Raw genomic sequence first — 23,738 nt, 5'->3', positions numbered from 1 at the left:
AGGGAAACATATAATGGAAAATATTTGGTCACCCAAAAATGATTTAAATCATTAAATGATCTACATTAGATCAACTGCAAGATCACTCTGTACCTAAGGCTAAAGTACACTGTCTGCTCTATTTCCTATCCCAAGCGATGTCTATTCACATCTTCCATTATATCTGATATGGAGTATAACATCACAACGATATTCTAATAATTACATAAATCAGCATATTGTAATAATATGTCAGAAAAAAAGAAGTCTCACATTTCAATAAAATACCTTTCTTTATCTCATTCCCAAAGAGATCAAGTTATAAACCAACTTCAAATATCAAGGGAATCGTAGATATAAAGAAAAATATTTCTTATCAGCTGAAAGTCCAAGATAACACGTCCATCACCCTATCTCACCTTTACCTCATCATATTCTATTTCAACCATGGAGATTATTGATGCCTAGGTGAAACACGTTTCTTCAGCCTCCTGCACCGTGTCCTACAGGAATATGGATGCTTCCTTTTAAAGATTTCAGAAGTTGAATTAGTTCAATGTCAAATCCCAAATTTTTGGAGACTACAATAAGTTAATAAGATTTGCAAAATGATGATAGCCCTGGCTTCAAAGCAAGCCATTCACAGTCTTCACAGTAGTTTTCCACAATGCAATCCTATTTCTAGAAAACAGCACATATGTTCCTAAAGATGAAGCAAAGGCTCAGAAGTGTTTGAATGAAGTAGGACAGCTATAAATCTTCCTTGTTATAGCTTCACAAGGATGCCGGTCCGTCTGTGCTAATTGCCTATCAATTTATTTTACTGAAAGAATTCTCTTGAGCAGATTTGTGTGTTATTATTGTGACCTTCTATAAAGAATATTCTACCTGAGCATGTTTCCTCTTGGAGTATTTGAGATATTAATGATATCCTGCAACATTTACAAATTTGTAATGATGACACGACTTATTTGAGGTACACTTTTTATCCCCCCATTCATATTGAGAAGCTCTTGACTTACATTCCCACTGTGCACTGCTTACTTATGCCTGACACTAACAATTTAACTCTGGAACCTCATCTGTGTTGTGTATCGCACATCAAACTCAACATTTGCATAGTTTGTTTGGGCTACTGTAACAAAATACCATAGATTGATATTCCACGGACATTTATTTCTCACAGTTATGCTGAGAAGTCCAAGATCAAGGTGCCTTCAGATTCGGGTCCTAGCAAGGGCTCTCTTTGGTGTGCATAGGGCCGTCTTCTCACATTGTCCTCAAAAGACAGAGAAAGGGAGATCTCTGGTCTCTCTTTCTTTTCTTATAAGGACACTAATGCCATCATGGGGGCCCCATGCTCATAACCTAATCTAAATCTTACTATCTCTCAAACACTAGACCTTCAAATGCCATTGTGTTAGGGTTTAGGTCTTCAACATATATATTTTGGAAGGATAAAAAACGTTCTGTCCCAAATAGCATTTTTGCAATTTAAAAATCAGTAGATCTTATATTCCACCTACCAATACCTAAAAGATCTGTTCAGAGAAAAAGGCTATTTTTCTAGGAAATATTTGCCTCCACAATTTATCGAGGCCCTTATAGTAAGCCTGGGTCTACAAATTTTCCTAAGGAGCCTGAGCACACGTGTTAGGAGGCCAACATTCATGAAGTTCAAGATCAAGCTATAGAAACCTGTATAATAAAGCCCCTTTGAGGGCATCATCTCTTTGGGTATCACCAGTATAGCCCATCCCAGTTTACTAAGTTCCACAATACCCTGCCTATCACTCGCACGTGAGAGGGAGGTGAGACACCTTGAGTGTTTCACTAACAGGTCTCCCACTTCACAGAATAAATTATCAGAACCAGGGAAGAATCACTCCCTTTTCTTTCGTTATAATGTATATAATTTTTAAAATACAAAAATCACTTCAATTGTAAGTTGACTAATGGGTCTACTCACAAAATTATTGAAAACCATTAATTTAGAAATTTAATTAGGTAATACCTTCATTATCATGAAAAATTTTATTACATTTCACTATCAGAATAGTGACTTTTAAAACTAGCTTGAGTTTTAAGTTTATTTTGGTAAACCGCCAATTTAAAATGAAAAGAAATATTAACCTTGTTATTTTGAGAGTTTTATTCATTTACTTGGACTTTAGCTTGTCATATTGGAACCTAATGATAATACAATTTCTTTTAATACACTTGATAAATGTTTCAATTCTGTAGCAATATTGCAATGGACCATCTCCTAACAGTGGTAAGTTAGTAATCCTGGAAGATAAGCATGCAACAGAAGGTTGTATACAGCTAAAATTAATACATGATTTTTAAAAGCCACCTTTTTTCAGTTATCATGTGAGACTCATTTGTCTGAAGAAATCCATGTTCTGCTGCAGCAATAATAAAACAGCAAAGTATGATGAATGTTTTCTTCATTACTTCTGACTTTGATGGAGGAAGTAGGACTTTTGGTAATGTGTTTACCTTTTACCCTGCGTTGGCCATGCTTATCTTATCTCTTTGAAGCTGAATATTAAGAATCCTTAAGACTTACTTGGGCACCAACTAATGATTTAAGCATATATAATTTCTCTTCTTCAGCCAATGTGGCACTGTTTTTTTTTTTTTTTTTTTTTTCCTTACAATCAAAACCCCTCTATCCTACAACCCAAAAATGTTGTGGAGGAAGTAGCTAACTAAATGTTGAGAGGTGTGTTATTATGTTATCATCATCATTATTAACTCTCATTAGAGCCTTTTATCTTCAAAGTGCTTTATATGTATGAGTAACCCCCTCTTTCTCTACTCCTGTCCACCTCTCCACTCTTTCTTAAGAACTGTGATGGATCTTTAACTCTACATGACCTCTGAATTTTTAGAAAGTGCAGTCATTGATGACAACTAGTCTTTTGGGGTCAGTCTTATCTGGTGGTAAGGAGGAACATGTGCCTTGATGTTCAGTATTAATACTAAATAAAATGCTTTCCAAGTGCAATTCAAAAAATCCTTTGAAATGCATTTTGCTTTACTCACCTCTCCATTCACCCTCACTTCAGATCTTTAAAGTAATGCAAACAAGCCCACACTGCTCCACCATGTGGGGTTGTGCAGAGATAAGTGAGCTACTATGCTTGGTCCTCAAGATTTATTACCAGGAGATAACTGAAAAGCCAATGTAATTTTTTAAGACTAAGAGGAAAACAATTCAGTCAAACATTCAACAGGATGTGGAATATTTTAATGCCAGAAAATATTACTTGTGAAGACAATGCATTTTAAAGAAATGGGGCATAAACTCAATCTGCAGAAAGGACTGCTGGCTGCTTTTTATCAATGTCTTCCTCTAAAGGGTTATTCATAAAAGATAATTAATTATATTAAGCACACAGGAAAAATCAGCCTTGAACATATACACATAATTGACTAACTAGCTGAATGTGTAGAAGCAGAAAACAGGCAAGGATACAAGGAAATGCTGAAGAAGCATTCCTGAAATACAGGGTTTGTTTTTGTTATGAAAAGTCACCAGTACAGATTCCCACCTGTTAATCACTAAAGCAGGGCAGCCACCTTGTCAACAAAGCAAAGGATTCAAAAAGAAATGTATGACATACATATTTTTTAAAATACATGGAGTGTTTTAACATAAGTGATGACTCCAGATTTAGACTGAAGGGTACTGCTATTTATGGGTATGACTGATGCTCTTTTAGTATTTGGAATGGTAACTATAACTACAGGGGCCTGAAGAAAGAAAAATTCTGAAAGTTTCATCTGAAGTTACCTGTTTTTGCATTTTCTTGGCCCTCTCTCCTTAAGTCTGAGAGGATCACTCTACAGAAATGAAAGAATGTGGTTTTCCTTTTTGAAAAAGAGGGATGGGCCTTATGTTTTCTTTTTTAACTGTTTTAATCTGGGATTGGTTAGCCAGGGATGTAAAGTGTTTGCCTTGGGCAACAAAATCCAAATATTCAACATTCACATTGTTTGTAAAACTCCTCAGCAATGATTTAATGCTTAGCAAATGGCAGCTCTAACTAAAAGTTAACTTGTGATGAAGTACTATAATGTTTCAAAGAACACTCACAATAATAGATTTTTGATTCCTTTGTTTTGTTTCCAATGTCTTTTTTTTTCTTCAATTTTCCCTCCAAGAGAAAATACTGTGCCTTTGTTGAAATCCCTTTGATAAAAACCTATTTCCGGTTAATCAGTTCCACATTTTTAATTGTTTTCTTAAAGAAGCTAAGGATTATTCATTTGGTGAAAGCTGTAAATGTTTGGCACCAGAGTTTCTGGGGGAATACTTCGATATGATTTGTTGAAACCACGTGTTATAAACTATGCTCTACACCCTACATTGATAGAATAACAAGATCCAATATTTTTAAGCCTAATTGCTCTTTAGGGATCAAAGTCATGTTACTTACTCATCTTATGCTAGGTTTTGGATGAGAAAGAAAAGTAGCTTGATCCCCCCAAAAAGCTACTATGAGGCAAATTGAGTGCAATAACCCATATTTGAGCCAGGGAAAAGCAGGGAGAATAGATTTCTAGTCAGTTTTGTGCAATGGATAATACAGGAAATATATAATAAGAAAAAAAGAATGCTTATAACACATAGTTAACTTTACAATTATAATCAATAGGTATTTAATGACCTGATAAAAGATATTTAAAACATACATGTAGTAATTGAGTTTTAGATTAACCATCTTTTTCCAAACATGACCATTAAATTAAAAAAAAAATGCTTTTGTCTGTATTAAGGTTTTGCACAGATCTGGACTTCTAAAACTAGTCTTTTTTAAAATTTTCTAATATTTAAAGAGTGAAAATTTAAAGAATCAAATAACACTTTGATGAAAACCATCCTGTGAAAGGAGTTTTTGAAATATTGAGAGGAGTGAAATAATTTATTTCCTAAAATTTAATAAATGAAGTAACAGGATTTAGTTCTTTATATTTAATTTGGAAGTCATACCCTCTACTCCTATATATTTGAAAAACACACCCAGGACTTTCCGCTGATTCCCCCAACTAACATCTTCCCTTTTTTCCAATATATGCCCTAGAAGAGTCATAATTTTCAACCTTAAAATGAGAAATGTTTATGGTGTGTTTGGACCGAGGCAATCTAGATAATCACAATAGCTAACATTTATTGAGCAATTGGTAAATGTCAGGCACTGGCTTAAAAATTTCACAAACATAATATTTTATCCTCAAAATAAGTAAAAGAGGTAGAATGACAATTATCTTTACATTACAGATGAGGAAACCGTGTCACAGAGAATTTAAATGACTTGGTCAAGTTCAGCCACGTAGTCAGATTTCAGGCTCTTGATCACACCCCCTAGCTTTGTAAAAGTAGAGGCACCATTTCTTGCATTTGCATCAGTTAAGGGTCACATGTGGATTCAACTTCACCTGAATTGTTTCTTCTGTCGGTTAATTCCCTTATTTGCATGGCTGATCTTTCTCTCTGACTCTACCTTTACACCTACAAAACATTGTTTAATATCTTCGTATCCTCATGGAATATAAAGTATTTTGTAGGTCAAATCGAATATTGTATGTAAAAATTACTTTGAATGTGGAAATACTGTAGAAACCATTCTATTAAAAAGATTATCTTATATTCTAGCTAATAGGTTAACTAAAACTCCTTTAACATGTAAGAGTTTGATATTTTCTTATTCTTCAAACTATATAACTTTGCGGCATCCATGGTTTTCTTCTTCTTTACATCTACCACTAAATTCATTTGCTACCTTGATATTATTGAAAGCTGTTATAGTCCAACTTTATGACAATTTAGAGCTAGATTGGGCTTACCTGCAGATAAGTTAACAGGAAAAAATCACTTACGATATAAAATTAATATTAAACTGAAAAATGCTTAACATACTAAAATAAAAAATAATTTGTCAATAGCCCAGTGTGGTGGTGCGCGCCTGTAGTCCCAGCTGCTCCGGAGGTTGAGACAGGAGAATCACTTGAATGCGGGAGGCCAAGATTGCAGTGAGCCAAGATCACACCACTGCACTCTAGCCTGGGCGAAAGAATGAGACTCCGTCTCAAAAAAAAAAAAAAAAATTATATAACCCACACATTTACACATTAACATAGAGACAAAGCGTAATTTAAAAGTAACCAAGCTAAAGCAGATTCCAACAGACCATTAGCATACATTTGTTAACAGAGTCTGAGTTTTGGTTTGTGTTTAAAATAAAACCCATTTCCAGTAAAAATTCAGAATCTTTATGAATTCTGTCAATTTGACCTGGTATCATTAGGCTGCCTTGGTTGTGTTTTCACTACTGTGAGTAATTTTCTTTAGCAAATTTCCGTTTCTCTTCATGCCCTTTATATATTTAGTGAAACAATTTAACATCTGTTAAATTGTAAATATTCAGGACAGGGACTTCCCCTTTAATGTGTTAGATTTGCATCAGGTATGCCTAAATGTTTAATAAAATGCTTTTGATGATTATTATAAGGATAACAAAAATGGCAATGATAATCTAAGTTTAAAGTTTTTAATCTCTGGGTTTATATTATAAATGTAGAAGATGCTGAAGATTTAAATGCACAACAGAATGTAAAAAAAGAAATTCTCAATAGTCATTTTTACCTTTCCAATTTAGTAAAAATTTATATTTGAAATATTCTGCTTATATATTTAGTCAGATATTTTCAAATCCCCCCTTCCCCAGTGTTTTAGCTTAAAATAACTCTCTTTCCTTGGTTTAAAAATAGAGTACACATTTTGTAAGCCAACTTCAGATAGGAACCACTTCACAACGACTGTATGGCCATTGGAACTATCCCTATTCAAGTCTGAGACTTCTATAACAATATCTACCCTACATCCACATCACTGCCAATAGGCAGCATGTATTTGGGAAGCATTAATGATTTTAAAAGGCTCTGTCTCTTAGGATTTTTCTTCTTAAGATCCTTTGCGTTTTACTTTTCAAAGGGCTTCAATATGGGGACCTGATAAAGAAGGATTAATGTAGTTTAACAAAGTGAAAAACTAATTGAATCATTAACTCACTATTCAGATTCAAATATCTTCATTCCAAACCACATTCTCTATTTACACTTCTGCTTTGCTCCTCTGCCTGACTCTTTTCTTCTCCCTTGTTGGTAAAACTTCTTAGTCTTAGCCCTAACCCTGAAAAGGTCATGTGAAAATTCACATCAGGCATGTCAGAGAAAATCATGGCTGCTGGAGCAAAAGCTTAGAAGGTTTTTGCTCTAGAAGTTTAAAATCTTACATTTCAATGTTTCTTTGAATATCTTAGAACTCTGTTTAGTTACTAAAGTGGACACAAAAGCATGAGTAGCTGTCACGACTTTGAAAAATTAGTATTTGCTACTTATAAGTTGCTTTATATGCCCTATTGAACCATCTTCTTCCTACTTAATAACAAAGTATTTGAATGCAAAATTATAATTTAATATCTCTGAAATTTTGTATTTGACAGTAATTTTTTTCATATAAACACACTATAGATTTAAAAATTGTAGAATAATTAAAAATGCATACATGGTACAACGTAGACAGGCAATCATTTAATACATAGAGAGACATAAATTTTGTCAGAGAAGGGTGTGCTTGCAGGAGACTATTTAACAGACCCACCATTAATGAGACCTTCCCAGTAATTATTTTTGTATTTCACCCTCTTCCCTTCAAATGCTATTGGACTGCAGGCAAATTTTAATCTTAAGTACAAAACAAGTGATAATAGCATAACCATCTTGAGTGGTACATTCAACATATTGCAAAAATTATTACATTTCTGCTGATCTGATTTATTTTAGGTTCACTGATTCCTCTAGATTTAGACACATAGACCATCACTAATTTATGTTGATGACACAATACGATGTTTAGTTGAAAAGAAATAATTTATGAACTAAGAAAATAGTTCATGAGCTTTTTGCAAATTAGCAGTTTTCTCCTTGATCACTGGTAGACTCAAGTCCATTCTAGTTAATTCATCTTCATCATAAGTAGTTACAAAACAAACATTATGAGCAATTACTCAGGTGTATTTTAATTTCCTAGATAGAAATGTTAAGTCCTGAACTTAGACTTAAAATAAAATTCACTCTAAGCAGTGTTTAATCATTTAAAGAAAAAAAAAAATTGCTTCCTTAAGTAAGATCATGCCAGGTAGAAAACCTAAGTCCTAATTAAATGCATTCTGTTTATGGAAAGCACCTAACACGGTACCTGGCATATAGTGGGTGCTCATTTGGTGATAATTATAGTTATTAGCAGAATCAAAACTATGCCAAATGCTTCAGAAGTCCCAGTCTGTTTTCTCCATATTCTATTTCCTTCTAAATATCTCTAGTACCTTATCCTATGCAATTTAGGATTTTTGCACTAATCACACTCAAACTACAGCTTCCTACAGTAAGAGAGGGATGAACAAATCAGGAAGGCTTGTGTGCAATTTTCAGAGTCAAGGCTTTCCTGAAAAAGATCTGGTTTGAAATTATCAACATATCAACTACAAGGAGCCAGTATTTTCTTCATTTGCTGACCAATCTCCAGAAGCCAAATTTATAGCTGAAAATCAGCATCAAAATAACAATTTTAAGAGATTATTTTGAAAAATTAAAGTTTTTTTGTGTTTGACGAAGGATAGCTCTGAATCAGTCTAGATTTGGGGGAATCTGTTATCACCGAAGATAATGAAGTGCATTGCCCTTTTGCATAATTGAAAGGAAAAGACAAATGTTCCAGACTTAGACCCAACTTCTTTTTGATACACCTCAAAACCAAAGGGAAGACAGAAAAGAGATAAGAATAAGGTTAAAAAAAAAATAATGATAGAACTCAATCACAAAACATGAGTTTTCCTAACGTTTTTAAAACAACGTAGTATTTTTTTTCCTCTAGACTTTTGTTCCTAATTTGGTATCCTTCACTAAACAAAAACCAAAGAAACTTCTGCATAGCAGCAAAACCTCTGAGGAGAGTTTTCCTGCATCCTTTATACTGCCTTGTCTCACTCCAAGCCCAGAGCTGGTGCTAAAATCAGTGATATAAGAACGGGCCAGGGAAGGGCCCCAAGAAAGACCCCATGGGTTTTAGGTAAAGTTTTACAATTTTCTTTTCTCCACAACTGAAATTATCCCTTTAAGGGTGTGTGTCTAAGGCATGTGCTTCATACCGACACCACATTAAGGAAATGGAGTAAACTACTCCCCATGCTTTCTTGAGCTTGGCTTCCTGTTCTATACAAAAGGAGGACACAATTTGGATTTACCTCAATTCTCGCCTTCCTTGCCGAGGCAGATGTCTTAAGCACTCTATTTTAAGGATTCAAAGCCCGTAATATTACTAATAACTCCACATACTTGTTTGCATTTCCCATGGTACATATAAATGTCAGAAGCAATGACTTGCAGCCCCCTTTAATCTCGTGACAGCTTTATTATCATTGGTTGGCTGAACTTCAAGAAAAGTTATGACAGTGGCGAAGTTCTGCAAACTGCAGCACATATTTCGGTAATTAGGTAAAGGAGGGAAAGCTACGTTTAGAATGCACAGCTAAAATTATTTGCTAAACACATAAGATGCTGAGGTATATCACATTCCTCCCAGGACAGCTTTTGAAGGGTGATTTACAAAGCATTTCTTTTTACTGTTTTGCCATTTCTTCCCCCTCCAGTTAGGCTGTTTTAGCAGCAGCTCTGACTTGAAAATGGATCTTCTGATAATGGAAATATAGTATTTGCAATATGAGAAGGTGGAAGGAGGGAGTGGTCTGAGAGGCTATGGTTTTCATTTTGTTCTATATTGAACTCAGCTTCCTGAATGACTGCATCTCTCTCATGAATGCTTTAGCGTTGAATATCGAAGCTGATTTTTTTTTTTTCATAGTTTTGGAATCAGGCCAAGGTTTTCTAATCTTAGAAACTATCATATAAACTGCTTGAAATACATTTTTGATCCCACACAAACAAACCATTTGTCTTTTTACAAATTTAACTATCAGTAAAGTTCACACTAACATTTACCAGTAATCAAGTTGCTGTTTTATTGTATCTCGTTAAAAGGTCATATACTTCAAGAATTACTTTAAGAGATTTTCCAGTAAGGTAATAGATTTCAATGACAAACTTCTTCATTCAGTTTCCTTTAGAACCAAAACCATGGACAGTTTGAGAAAATAAACTTTGTGATGGAAAAAATCCAGATTTTGCTTAAGTGCATACTTTTTGAATTGATATAATTAATATCCAATTTTAATTCCCAAAACTAGCCTGCCCAGGCTAATAGTTAAATAAACTATTAAGCTACCTATTGAAAACCTATGATAAGCTGGGTGCAAGGGCTCGTACCTATAATCCCATCACTTTGGGAGGCCAGGGCAAGAGGATCTCTTGAGGCCAGGAGTTTAAGACTAGCCTGAACAACATAGTGAGCTCATGTATCTACAAAAAAAAAAAAAAAAAATTAAACCAAAAAAACGAAGATAAAAACCTGTTTATTGACTTCTGAAAACCTCCAATTTTTGTTTTGATTTGAAATTTATCTATTTTGATCCAGTCCAACAGCTTTCTTTAAAGTTAATGTGAATATCATTTAACAAATTTACAGAAATTTCTTACATTTTCACAGAAAAAAATACATTGTTGTAAACTGAAGGAGAAATCGCCATATCTATTTCTACTATCCCCTTTGTCTAACTTATGATGGAGCCTATAACTTATGATGGAGAAATACAGAACAGAATTCTCTCATTCTCCCTTTTCTTCCTTTCCCTTCCTTTCTCTTCTTTCTTCTTCTCTCTCTCATTCTGCCCCAAATTATGTATATTGGACATTGATCCAAAATAGCTTCAAAAAAACTTAAAATATATACAAGATAAAGCAAAATAAAATAAATTATAATAAAAAGATTAATCCAAGAAAAAAATAAAAGTTAAAAATGAGAACCTTATAAAATATATGTCATTATCCAATGCAATTACTAAAAGTTGGCTATGAACTGACTTCAAACAAAATGAAGAGTTTGGTTGATCATATGATTGGATTATCAATGTTTTTAAACAAAAGCAAAACCAAATACTCGGAGAAAGGCAGATGTTCATGATAGTAGAATGAGAAATAAATTTCTTCAAGGATACTCATTAAAAGAACATTGTATAGTATCATGCATTAAACAGTGTCATCTATTCATACCACACCCTTATAATAAGCGGTACAAAGGACTTCAGAAATTTGTCATAGTGTCTTCTCCTTAGTCCCATGTTTCTTACCAACATCCACTTGGGGAAATGCCATCCTACAAGTGGGCTATCATGTTTTGGATGCCCTGGCTAAATTCAGGAGTATACTCTTATCTAAAATAATAGATGCACTGTATATCTTCCAAGTGATCTTGCATCAACATTATTTCTTTCAGTTTAGCTTTTGTTAGAAACATTGGGAAACACTGAATACAAGGTTATACTTCTGAAAAGAATATAGACTATAACTAGTCTATGTTGCAACACAGTACAGATTACTATGATTTAACATTAAGAAGAATTCCAAGAGATTTGATCCAACCCTTGTGTTCCCCTAATTAGATACCTTCTAGAAAACTAAGGGTTTCCCAACTACCCATATTCAAGTTTACCATTTACAAGATTACCAGTAAATAAAAAGAGAGAGAGAGAGAGAATGCCAAAATCTGAGATACGTTTCATAGAAAAGAAATCAGCAGAGATGTACAACTGTCAATTGTACTTCAACAATTACATGGATATCAATCAAGTATTTGAATAAAATTTGTAGTAATATTTAAGTGTTTCATATAAAATTTTTCTTATACATTTATACTTAAAAACTTATAATTTTGGGTTCTATTTTCTGAAAGATGTTTAAAACCATTTTATACTCACCACACTTTCTTTAAGTAAAATGAACTTCTGTCAGCTGTTTTTATTTTTGATTATTTGGCTTTCAAAATGAAGATTAGCTAAACCTAAATGCAATAAATATTGATTTAAATTTTATATCAAAAGCAAATATGATACAAGCTCTACACAGATAAGTATTTGGTTTCTATGAAATCCATTTATCTAAAGCTTGATCCAGTATTTGCTTTGTTATTAAAACTCATTAGCTATCCAATATTTTAAAATTAGAAGTCAGGACTAATATAAAAACCCTCCTCAAAAGTTATAGGGTTCTGAAAAATTATGAGAATAAATGTGGTCAGTAATTTCAATGCTCAGATATAATCTTGACAAGAGTACTTGATAATGAAGTCTTGTTTCTCTAGTTTTCTCTAGTTTTCAGAAAAGGGGAAATTAGAGGGGAAAAACCTAAGTCAAAAAGTAGCTAATGTAGACCAATGAATTTGTGCAAAAAAAGAGAAGCCAAAAAAAAAAAGGCTATTTTAAAAACATTTTTAAAGAGTTTTATTACAGGATGTTAGTATTCAAGACAGGTCAGAGAACCTTATACTTTTAATCCGATATTGGGTAACTAGTTTTAAAGTGTTACCTGAGTATTTCTCTCATATTGTCTTTTGGGCAAAACCACTTCTCAGTGACTGTTTAAGAGATGTTACTCTGATCAAACAGTTTATCCTTAATAACTTGACACGTCAATCCATGGATAGCTTCTATTGTAGTTTTACTGCTGTCTCTGTTGGCTTTGGCACATTTGTCTTCTGATTTTCGATCATGTGTTTCTAAACCCAACAATGAAACTCAGTGTACCCACCCAATATTTATTCCACAGAAACTGAAGCAATTTGCAACCCAAAGAGAATTTGAAATACAAGACTTCTAAGGCATAATATTGTTTGCAGTGTACACCAAAGTCTTCTATTTTATTAAGCGGGATAGTCTGGTATTCAGAAGGTCCTTCATCAGGAGGTTTGTAGCCCTTTGGGTATGTCCTAAAGGTATCAAGATTCACTTTCCCTGCAGATATTGTTCTTGTTGGATCAGTCACCACAGCTGTAAATGGTTCCTGGAACCACTTATTGAGCAGCCGAGTATGAACATGATGCCAGAAAGGCAGCAGCCATGGCCAGGGTGCCTATAATACCATCCGATTGCATTTTTAAGTTGGCCAACCTTTTTGGCATTTTCTCTGTATGTGGCCATCTACTCATATGCAGCAGCCTGAGAATTTTCTCAGGTTTCAGTGTCCTCCACAGGCAAAGTAAAACTGCCCATAATAATCGTGGCTCCTTTCCTGGCATCAAACCCATCACTTCCAAGTTGCCCCCGATGTGGCATGCATCACCATCTTCAGTAGAGCCAATGCTGAGATTTTGCAGTACTTTAAAGTAATGGTGATTGGTAACCAAGGGCTTTGCTGCCAAGATTTCTTGCTGCTGCTTCTTGTCATATTTGTAGTTTTCATGGATACTCTGAGCTTCTAGCATGTTGTTGGCCAGTTCCCAGGTTTTTTGGACCATACCGCTCCTGGATGTCACCATCACTGAGGAATCAAAATTGTCGCCTCTATAACCAAGATGGAACTTTAGCTCCCTAGATCTCTGTTTGTGGGTTTCAGATCCTATGCACGACATGAGAAAACTCTTTTTTAAAATTTTTATTTGTTTGATTTATTTAGTGATTGAGATGGAATCTCCCTCTGTCACCTAGGCTGGAGTGCAGTGGCATGGCATGATCTCAGCTCACTGCAGCCTCTGCCTCCTGGTTTAAGTGATTCTCCTGCCTCAGCCTCCCGAGTAGCTGCGATTGCAAGCACACACCACCATGCCCGGCTAATTTTTTGTATTTTTAGTAGAGATGAGTTTCACCATGTAGATCAGGCTGGTCTCAAACTCTTGACCTCAGGTGATCCTCCCGCTTCAACCTCCCAAAGTGCTGGGATTACAGGCATGAGCCACCACATCTGTCCAGAAGCAAACTCTTAACTAGATTCTTGAGACAGCCATAACACCTTTAATTTTTTTTTCGTAACAAGTCTTTTGCTTAAGTCATTTGGAGCAAGTAAATTTTGGCAGCATCATTTTAATTTCAAAATCAGTGACTGTATATTTTTAAAATGTTATCTATTTTACAAAAGACACTATTTTATTATGTGTGATATGATTATCTTTTAATTGAATACTAGAAATTTAGCTATGTGACTTGCAACTGAATTTTATAGTATTATTTCTATAGTTAAAAACATCTAAAGGCCAATTTTCCCGCTGTATTCAACCGACGAGTCAATCACCAAGTCATGCACAACCTCATAAAGAATCTACTGAAACAATTTCACATTTACTTCTCTGTATTTTTGCAGTGTACACTGGTGAGAAATCTCCCAAACACCTGAGGATAGCTTTGTTTCACAGTAAGTCAAAGAAAAAGTGTGTAGCAAAACTGTTGAGTGTTATATAAACCAAGGTTCATTTGCATTGTATTCAAGTGGTAAATGCATGGGATATATAAATAATATATATTTAGTATATTAATCCTCTCTAGTAGGAAAGGCAGCTATTCAGGCAAACCATCTTTAGTAGAGTAGGTAAAATGAAGGCTGGGTGGACAACATTGGTTGCCTGCTCCATAGCCATTGCTTCTTATTATAGCCTTGTTTCTTACTTGTGCACTCTGCTATTGTTTAGTTATTAGGCAGTCATCTGTTTCATTGGTCCCTCCCCAGCTCGAGGGATAGAATGTTGATTAGCTTAAGCCAATCAGAATAATCCCATTCCATTGACAATATTAGTATAGAGTGATACATTATAAAAACCAGGCCAATAAGAAGATAGAGGCATGAGATAGAAAAATTTTTCTTCTAAAAATATGCAAATTGGGCATTCATTCTATTCTGAGTATTCTCACTTGAGTTTGAGATGCCTGAATCTGCCGCAGCTATGTATTCAGCTAAGATTTCCCTCCTAGGAACACCTCATGTCAAAGATACTCCCAGTCTCATTTACCTCACATGACAAATCAATGTGATAAAAATAAATTGCTCTTATTGACATAATTCAAAGACAAATTTTCATGTATAGACTCACAAAACCTATGAAATTATTCTTACAGTGGAAAATTCAGAAATTATAGCAGGCAATGGAGGAGATAGTTAAGTGATTTTATAATACAAGCATCCTGATGGCCTTTTCATAAACTCGAGTCTATATATCTCTTTGTTTGCTTGTTTTATTTTTTTAACATTTTTCCCTAAGTCTTCTTTATTTCCTTTCTTGCATAGGCTTTTCTCATACCTTGGATTGATTCTTTCCATGCCTTTCTCTATGCTCATATGAGGATATTATTTGCACACATAAAGGGATTATGGATGGAAGAGTTTGTTGTTCTTAAATCATTGTGCTTATCAAAAAGGGATCATATATTTGATTACATGCCATTTGCTTTTCAAACAAATTGTACATACCTACAAATAATCATGTGGCAATATAATGACCTGAAAAATTATTCCAAAATGGATATTAACAGTAATTTCCCTGTTTAAGAATGTTGAGAATGTTTCCTTTCCCCCCACACTTATAAATACTGCTACAGTAAAATTTTTTGTTCACATGTACTTATGTTCATAGGCACTTCTATCAAGGATAAATTTCTATAGGTGGAATTACTGGATAAAAAGTATAGGACACACATACAGGCACACACATACACACACGTTTAGTTGACTATAGAATACATCTTATGAGATTGCTTACCAGAGGGACTATTTTTCTGAGATTATCCTTTTGGATTTCATTGCACTTTTCATTTGCAGAGCCAAATAAAAAAAAAAAAAAAAAGAAAGAAAGAAAAACTGAGTTTACAATACCATGCTTCGGGTTCCTCAATTCTGGAATTGCATCATGTTAGGTATCTCAGGACTAGATTATTTTGCAACCACTACTTTGCTACGGTGATACCACAACGCATCAAACTTTTTATTGTTATTTTATTTAAAAACCATCTGACCACAAATATTTTTGGTATTTATTAATTTCTTCTCATTTACAAACGAGGCAAAATAAAGTACTCATGGATGACAAATAGTTCAGTTTCTATTCTCATCTCTTGAATTTAAAAGTCAGCACTCAGAATTGACACTGCACTCTTATGAAGTATCTAGTTTTCTGAAGAGACAGATGTGTAACATCAGTCGCCAAACCTGAAGTGGAATTGGCAGTATTTCTTTTCATTTTTTTTTTTTTTTTAAGGCGGAGTCTCGCCCTGTCTCCCGACTGGAGCGCAGTGGCCGGCTCTCGGCTCACTGCAAGCTCCGCCTCCCGGGTTCAAGCGATTCTCCTGCCTCAGCCTCCCGAGTAGCTGGGGTTACGGGCGCGTGCACGCCCAGCTAATTTTTGTATTTTTAGTAGAAACAGGTTTTCTCATGTTAGCCAAGATGGTCTCAATCTCCTGACCTGGTGATCCACCTGCCTCGGCCTCCCGAAGTGCTGGGATTACAGGCGTGAGCCACAGCGCCGGACCGGAATTGGCGTAATAGGTTGCTTTGGTAAAGCAGGAGGACATAAAGATAGTTAGATTGGAGTCCAAAGAAGCTCTTTACTAGTTTTTTCCTTCTGTATTAGTTCTGAAACTTGAGACTAGCAGACACATAAATACAGTTGGCAAAGATACTACTGGCAAAGAGCCTTCAGATGGAGCATGTTTCCTCCCTCGCCAGAAGCAGCCATGTTGGCAGGCTAACATACAGAGGGTTGCCTCCCTCTTCTATCCACTCCTTAGACAGAGATATTTCATCTGTCAGGCTGGCACCTTTAATATGCACAGAAATCCACATGAAAATCAGAGATTGAGAAGGATCTTCATTAGCAAGTGACCCCAGGGAGAGGAAACTTCTAGAAGACACAGGACATAGCATAGTGTGGAAAATGGAAGCGATATGGTTGTTGAAAGTGCTCATTACTAATGCTGAAGCGACTTATGCTACATTAAATGAAATACAAGACCAAGGTATATGAACAAAGTTAGGGAAAATGGAATTGGCACTTCACTCATAATACTGTTCAGTCCAGTCCGTGGTTATCTTTCCAGCAGATTCATCTTAATGAAATTATGGCTAAAATTGAATCTGTCTGATGTCAGAATATCTTGGAGTATGAAAGAGAATCATTCACTACATAATGCCCTGTTGAGCATAACAGGCAAAGGAATATTAACCCTAACAGTTTTCAATATTGACTTAGCTGTCAGAGAGCCCTGAATTATAGGAGAAACTTTGCCATTATCTACTCAAAACCCGGAGAACTGACACTTTGTCTCTTTCTTTCTCAACTAGTATAATTCAAATATTCCTTAAAATTACAAAGATAAAATACCACGATTCATATAATCTTCAGGAGGTATTTATAGGTGATCTAAATTCATTCTGACATCTCTATGCAATTAATTACACAGAATATTAAAAGCCACAATTTTTAACAGGGGGTCCAGGTCAAGGCAAAATTGTATGTTATATGCGGGAGACAATAGAGAGCAGCAGTTCAGATTTCAGAGTCGGGAGCAAGTCAATCTCAGTTAAAATTCCAGTTTCATCATTTATTTGCCATGAAACTTTAAACAAATACTCTTTCTGTGTCATGATTTCCTTATCTGAAAAATGTGGTTGAGAATAATTATAACACCTACATTAGAGATTGTTGTGAAGCTATAAGACAATGTTACAGGTACTCAGTAAATCTTAGCAAGTATCATTTGACTATTTGTTTCCCATCCTCTGTTGCTTAAATACTTGATTACTTGTATCACCATCAACAGCTGTAAGAAGAAAGCTCAAGAAAAGTCCCCGTTTTTCTCTTAGAATTTAAGTCAATGTGTTACTTCTCTCAGTGCTATTTAACTCTTGAGGATTTTTTTTTATTTCTTTCTTTGTCTAATTGTACAGTTAAGGGCTTTATCATCTGCCACAGATATGGCAGTAGCTATAAATAAATTGGGAAGGTATTTCAGGCCCAGAAATATGATTTTTGTATCATGGGGTAGGTAGCTGTGGTCTACCAATTTCATCTAAACATGTAGCCTGCATTCTACAAATACTTAAATCAACTAAAGCAGATATCAAAGCAATAAAAATTAAAGACAGGTATGTTTACCAATAGAAGATTTTTATTTATGCTCCTTTATCTAAACTTTTCATATTCTTTTAATTCTATGTAAATAGAAGTTATCAATCAGTCCTACCTTCCGTTTTCTCCAGGTCTCAAAAAGATCTAGAAAAAAATAAAACACAAAAAATTAATTAACAGAAATATCACCAAAAGTAACAAGTTTTATTTTTTAAAATATACTTAAGCTACATTTTTCTTCAAAATTTTATTAAATTTACCTCTTTTTGGCTATCTACATCTGCATGTTCAGATGCAGTAGCCACTTAACTTCATGTAACTACCCCCTGCTTAAAATATGGCTAGCTCAAGTTGAGATCTAATTGAGTGTAAGTTGCACACCAGGTTTCACAAACTTAATTTGAAAAAAAAGATGTAAAATGTATGGTTAATTTTTATATTGATAACATATTGAATGATGATATTTGAAATAGTTTGGGTTAATTAAAATATATTACAAAATTAATTTCACTTTTACTTTTTAAAATTGTGGTTACTGGAAAATCGAACAGCATATAGATCTTGCATTTGGGACTTCCATTTATTTCTATTGAATGATGCTGCTCAAGACTTATAGAAGGCAAATATTCCAGGGGCCAAAAAAATTAACTACCATTTTAGAAATAAAAATTTACTTTAGAAATTTAAATCCAGAATTTCACTTCTAAATGCAATGGAGTATTGCTCTTGCTAAGGACAACTAGGGAAAACAGATTTATTATGGGTAATAAAACCCAAAATTAAAACCAAAAAAAGTCTGTTTGAAGGTATCAGAGAACTACTGAGACAACCAGCACTTGAAAGAGGAGAATCTTAGTAGGAAGGCCAATGCAGAGATGTGAGCTGAAATTCAAGAGTTAGAGACTCCTGTGGCCTCTGCTAGGAAGGAAGGCAAGGAAGCCAACAGAGCTTCTGGTAATCTTAAAGAGATGAACAGACAAAAGTTGGAGTATAGGATTGCCAAACATCTAGGACTTGAGATTCACGATCTTGGAGACGTGGGAATGAAAAAGAACTAAGCCCAATACTAGTGGATTTCCACTTTAGATGTCAGTCAAATTATTAAACTGTTCAAGGGCAAAGGACTATTAGGTTGGTGCAAAAGTAATTCTAGTTTTTGCCATTAAAAGTAATAGCAAAAAAAAAAATTACTTTTGCACCAACATAATATAATATAAATCACAAAGTCTCTAAAATGTAATATAATAAAGACTACAAGTTCCCTATTGGAATCCTTGGAGGACCACACCATATTGGGAAGAACCAGAGTTTGATGGAATATTGGTAGATAGAGCCCCTACTATATGTATCTGCCAGAGGAGAGTGAACTTTCTATAAATATAGCACCATTTAGAGTCTCTAAATTTTTGTATATACAATGTTAGTTACTATATTAAAAATTACTAAACATTTTAAGAGACAGGACCCAAGGGACAAAAAGTATACATAATCAACAGATGTATAGATGGCCCAGTTAGTGAAGTTATCAGATATGAAATTTGATTTATATGTTTAAAACATAAATGACAGATACAGAAATAATCAAATGGAAACTCTATAACTAAAAATGCAATTACAGAATTTAGAATCTCAATAGATGGGTTTAATAGGAGGAGATAGGATTATGAACTGTAAAATAGGTCAGTGGGAAATACTGGGATTACTCAGAGAGCAAAAATGATGAAAAGTGTGCAAAAGAGGCTAAGATACATATGGGCCTCAGTAAAATATTACAATAAGGAATATCATCGGATCCCTGGAAAGGGAGGAGAGAGACAACAGGCAGTGATCACATTCGAACAGACACTGGCTGAGAATTTTCCAAAACTGTCAAAAGATATCAACCTGAGAAGCCAAAAGCCCTACAAAACTGACTAGGATAAACATGAAGGAAATCACATTAGGTACATCATAGAAAAACTTTGGAAAAACAAAGACTGAAGGATAATCTTAAATGCATGGGGGTTCAGAGTTGGGGGGCAAGAACTAGCAGACTGCTCATTTGCTAGAAGAAGAAAAAAATACAACCTGGCAAATTGTGAAGCTGGATGAAATTAGGCATCAAAAGAGTCTTGTAAAGTTCATAATTCAACATCTTTGGAAAGGTTGCTGCAGATTAACATATGCCACATGCAACCCTCAAACTAATCCACAAAGAGAAATGGTCAGTTAGCTGTAACAAATTATAGTTATTACAAGGGTGCCTAAGGTTGTTAGTTCTCTGCTAACTATGGGGGCAACATCTATCAGAACAAAAGAGCAATAATAAGTGGAAATTTTTAAAGATGGTTCGTTTTTAAAATTATTTTATTAGACCTTAACATTGTTCATAATTTTAGCTTAAGTTACCAATAAATAATGTTGAAAAATTCTTTTGAGAGTTGTAACAGTAGAGCTGCAATTGTAATGATACAACCCTACTTCCTGTTTATATAAAGGCAATAAACTGAATAGATCAGCCTTATAAACAATATTATCACCTAAATAATTTATAAACTGTGAAAGTGTGCCAGTTACTTCTTCTATTTATATTTGTTCACATCCTCCTCAACTTCTCCTTTATCACTAGTAATAAAGGTGAGAAGAGTGACTATTTGCTGCAGTATATACATACAAACTAAAACAGATCACAGCAGGAAGATGCCTCTATCAAATATCACTGAGAAACTCCAATAGTAGAGAAGAAGTAGAAAAGGCAAGATGCTCATAGCCACATGTGTAAATGTCAATCATTGTAAACTATAAGTGAATTGGTTCCATCACTGCCTGATGTACTTTGAGACTTAGACCATGTGGTCTATTGTGAGCTGAATTCACTTTTCTGTGATCTAATCTCTTATGACCTCTTATGATGTCAACAATCTTCAACACCTCTTCCTCAGCCATTTATTCACTCATTCATCCACTTATTCTGCAGATACTTATTGAATGCCCACTATGTGACAGGCACTTTTTTTTTTTTTTTTTTGGAGACAGAGTCTCACTCTGTCACCCAGGCTGGAGTGCAGTGGTGCAATCTTGGCTCACTGCAACCTCCGCCTCCCAGGTTCAAGCGATTCTCCTGCTTCAGTCTCCTGAGTAGCGGGGACTACAGGTGCCCACCACTACGCCTGGCTCATATTTGTATTTTTAGTAGAGATAGAGTTTCACCACGTTGGCCACGCTAGTCTCAAACTCTTGACCTCAGGTGATTCACCTACTTCGGCCTCCCAAAATGCTCAGATTACAGGCATGAGCCACTGCGGCCGGCCTGACAGGGATTATTCCATATATGGTGCCTACATGGAAGAGACAAGATATTTAAATAACTAATGATAAGGAGAAAAATTAGGTAGGGAAGAGGGTAGAAACTGATGGGATGCAATTTTAGGTAGGTTAGCTAAGGAAGATAATAGTAAGATGGGAAAGTTAAAGATGACCAAAGTAAGGAATGGAGAATTTGGGGGTGAGAATTCCAGGTAGAGATTCCAACAAATACAAGGGCCATAGATCAGGAGGAAGGCTGATACGTTCAAGAACAAGGAAGCCCATGAGACTGGAGCAGAGGGAGATAGGGGAATATATTGGGAGATGTTATCAGCAAGGAAACTAGGAGCAAGTTCATAAAGGGTCTTATTAGGTCATTTAAAAACTTTGGTTTTTACCCTAAATGAGATGGGATGCCACTGGAGAATGCTGAGCAGAGGGTTAAGTGACTGAAGGTAGATTGTAAGGGAAGACTCTGGCTGTGTGGAAGATATACATTGAAAGAGGCTAAGCGTGGCAGTAGAAAGACCAGTTAAGAAGCTGTTACAATAATCCAGGCATAAGATAATGATATGTTAATGTCACGTGGTACTATAGCAGATGGTGAGAGAACATTGGATTTATTTTATAAATTCTATTCATGAATTCTATTCTACTTGTTCTATTTATTCATTTATTTATTCCTTGTAAAGTAAACTCAGAGGAGCTCATTCTCGCCTTTGACCATGAGAGAATACAGCAAAAAGCCAACATCTATGAACCAGAAACCAGGCTCTCACCAAACACTGAATCTACCAACACACTGATCATAAACTTCTCAGTCTCCAGAACGTGAGAAAAATATGTCTATTGTTTATACGCTGCCCAGATTATGGACACCCATAGAGTCAACAGAGTTTACTATGGATTAGCTATAAGGAATGATAAAAGTTAAGGATGACCATAAGTTTTTTTGTCTAAATAGCAAGGGGAAATGTAGTAGGCATCAACTAAAGTAGAGATTGTGGAAGAGCAGATTTGGGGAATCTCAGTTCTGGACATGTTAAGTTTGAGATATTGGATACACATTTAAGTGGTGAATCTTATTCTGTGATTCTTATGGCAAGGAAGAGTTTAAAAGTGAAACTAATTTAAAAGTAAGTACTCTGTAATTTTTCACAATTAATTATCTAGATTCAGTCATATGTGGTGGCTCATGTCTGTTATCCCAGCTACTCAGGAGACTGAGACGGGAGGATCCCTTGAGCCCAGGAGTTCAAATCTGCAGAGAGCTATGGTGGCATCACTGTACCCCAGTCTGGGCAACAGAGTGAGACCCTGACTCTTAAAAAACTTATTTGGATTCATAACGTGACTTATTGGAAGATACACACCGTTTCTGTGCCAGAAAAGAAATCCATAGGATCTGATGTTGATTATTCATAGAACTTTATGGTTTTGAAGACATGATGTGGAGTAATCAAATGGCTTCCCGCTGCGGATACACTGAGTTAAGAGAAATAAATTATCTTTCTCTGAAGTTACACATTTTGGATTATGTAAATCTGCAGTTGTCAGTCACCATCACTCTGATTGCATTTCATTCTACCACAGAGGACTACGAGGACAACTCACAGCCGGAAGGAATGTTAAGAAGTGGAACACAGAGTTTGATGTCCTGTGTCAGCCTTGACTAAAACAAACTTCACGCTAGGAGTTCACAGTTACCTGAGTCAATAAATTCTTTTTATTAAAAAAAATTAGACTATTTTGAACTGGACATCTCTCATATGAAACAATACAAGTTAAAAATATTTTATAAAAAATCAAGTCTTTAGAGATTAATTCATTTCTACATGTAAAAATGGAGGCACATCAAAATTATAACATTTATTTTGCTGATATTTTTTCAGAATTTCTTTGAGGAACAACTAAGATTGTGCACTATAAAATTATCCACTATTTCTGAAAGAAAAAATTATTAATGGTTTATTCTTATTCTTCTTAGAGCCAGCCTTCAACTATCTGTGTAAATGCAAGACAAAACTACCAAAGATAAAATTGATACCCCCAAGAAAATTCCAAATCTACACTGAAATCAACTATTTTCATTCCCTATGTATTTTTTATAGAAATTCCAAGTTAATGTGTGAGTAGTATTTCCATAATTTAACCAACTTCTTTTGTTGAAAAGACCAAATCTAAAATTGAAGTGACTATGGAGAGAAAACCCAAGTTCACTGACCATGTAAATTCTATAATTTGCCTTGCATAATTAGGAATTTATTCTATTAGCAATCAGGAGCCCAGAAAACTTTCCAGGAGAAATTGAGTTAAAATTAAATCAGTAAGGCTGGGCACGGTGGCTGGTGCCTGTAATCCCAGCACTTTGGGAGGCTGCGGCGGGCAGATCACAAGGTCAGGAAAT

The 23,738-nt window shown here is 35.0% G+C and overlaps 1 pseudogene; it reads right to left on the bottom strand.

Annotated features, from left to right (window-relative positions):
- Nucleotides 1-12,578: 12,578 nt before the first annotated feature.
- LOC111538021 lies at nt 12,579-13,474 on the bottom strand (annotated as a pseudogene).
- Nucleotides 13,475-23,738: the final 10,264 nt, after the last annotated feature.

This window comes from Piliocolobus tephrosceles, chromosome 5 (assembly GCF_002776525.5).
Source record: "Piliocolobus tephrosceles isolate RC106 chromosome 5, ASM277652v3, whole genome shotgun sequence".
Lineage (NCBI taxonomy): Eukaryota > Metazoa > Chordata > Mammalia > Primates > Cercopithecidae > Piliocolobus > Piliocolobus tephrosceles.
The sequence above is the reverse complement of the archived record's forward strand: the minus strand, read 5'-3'. Positions and strand labels throughout refer to the sequence as shown.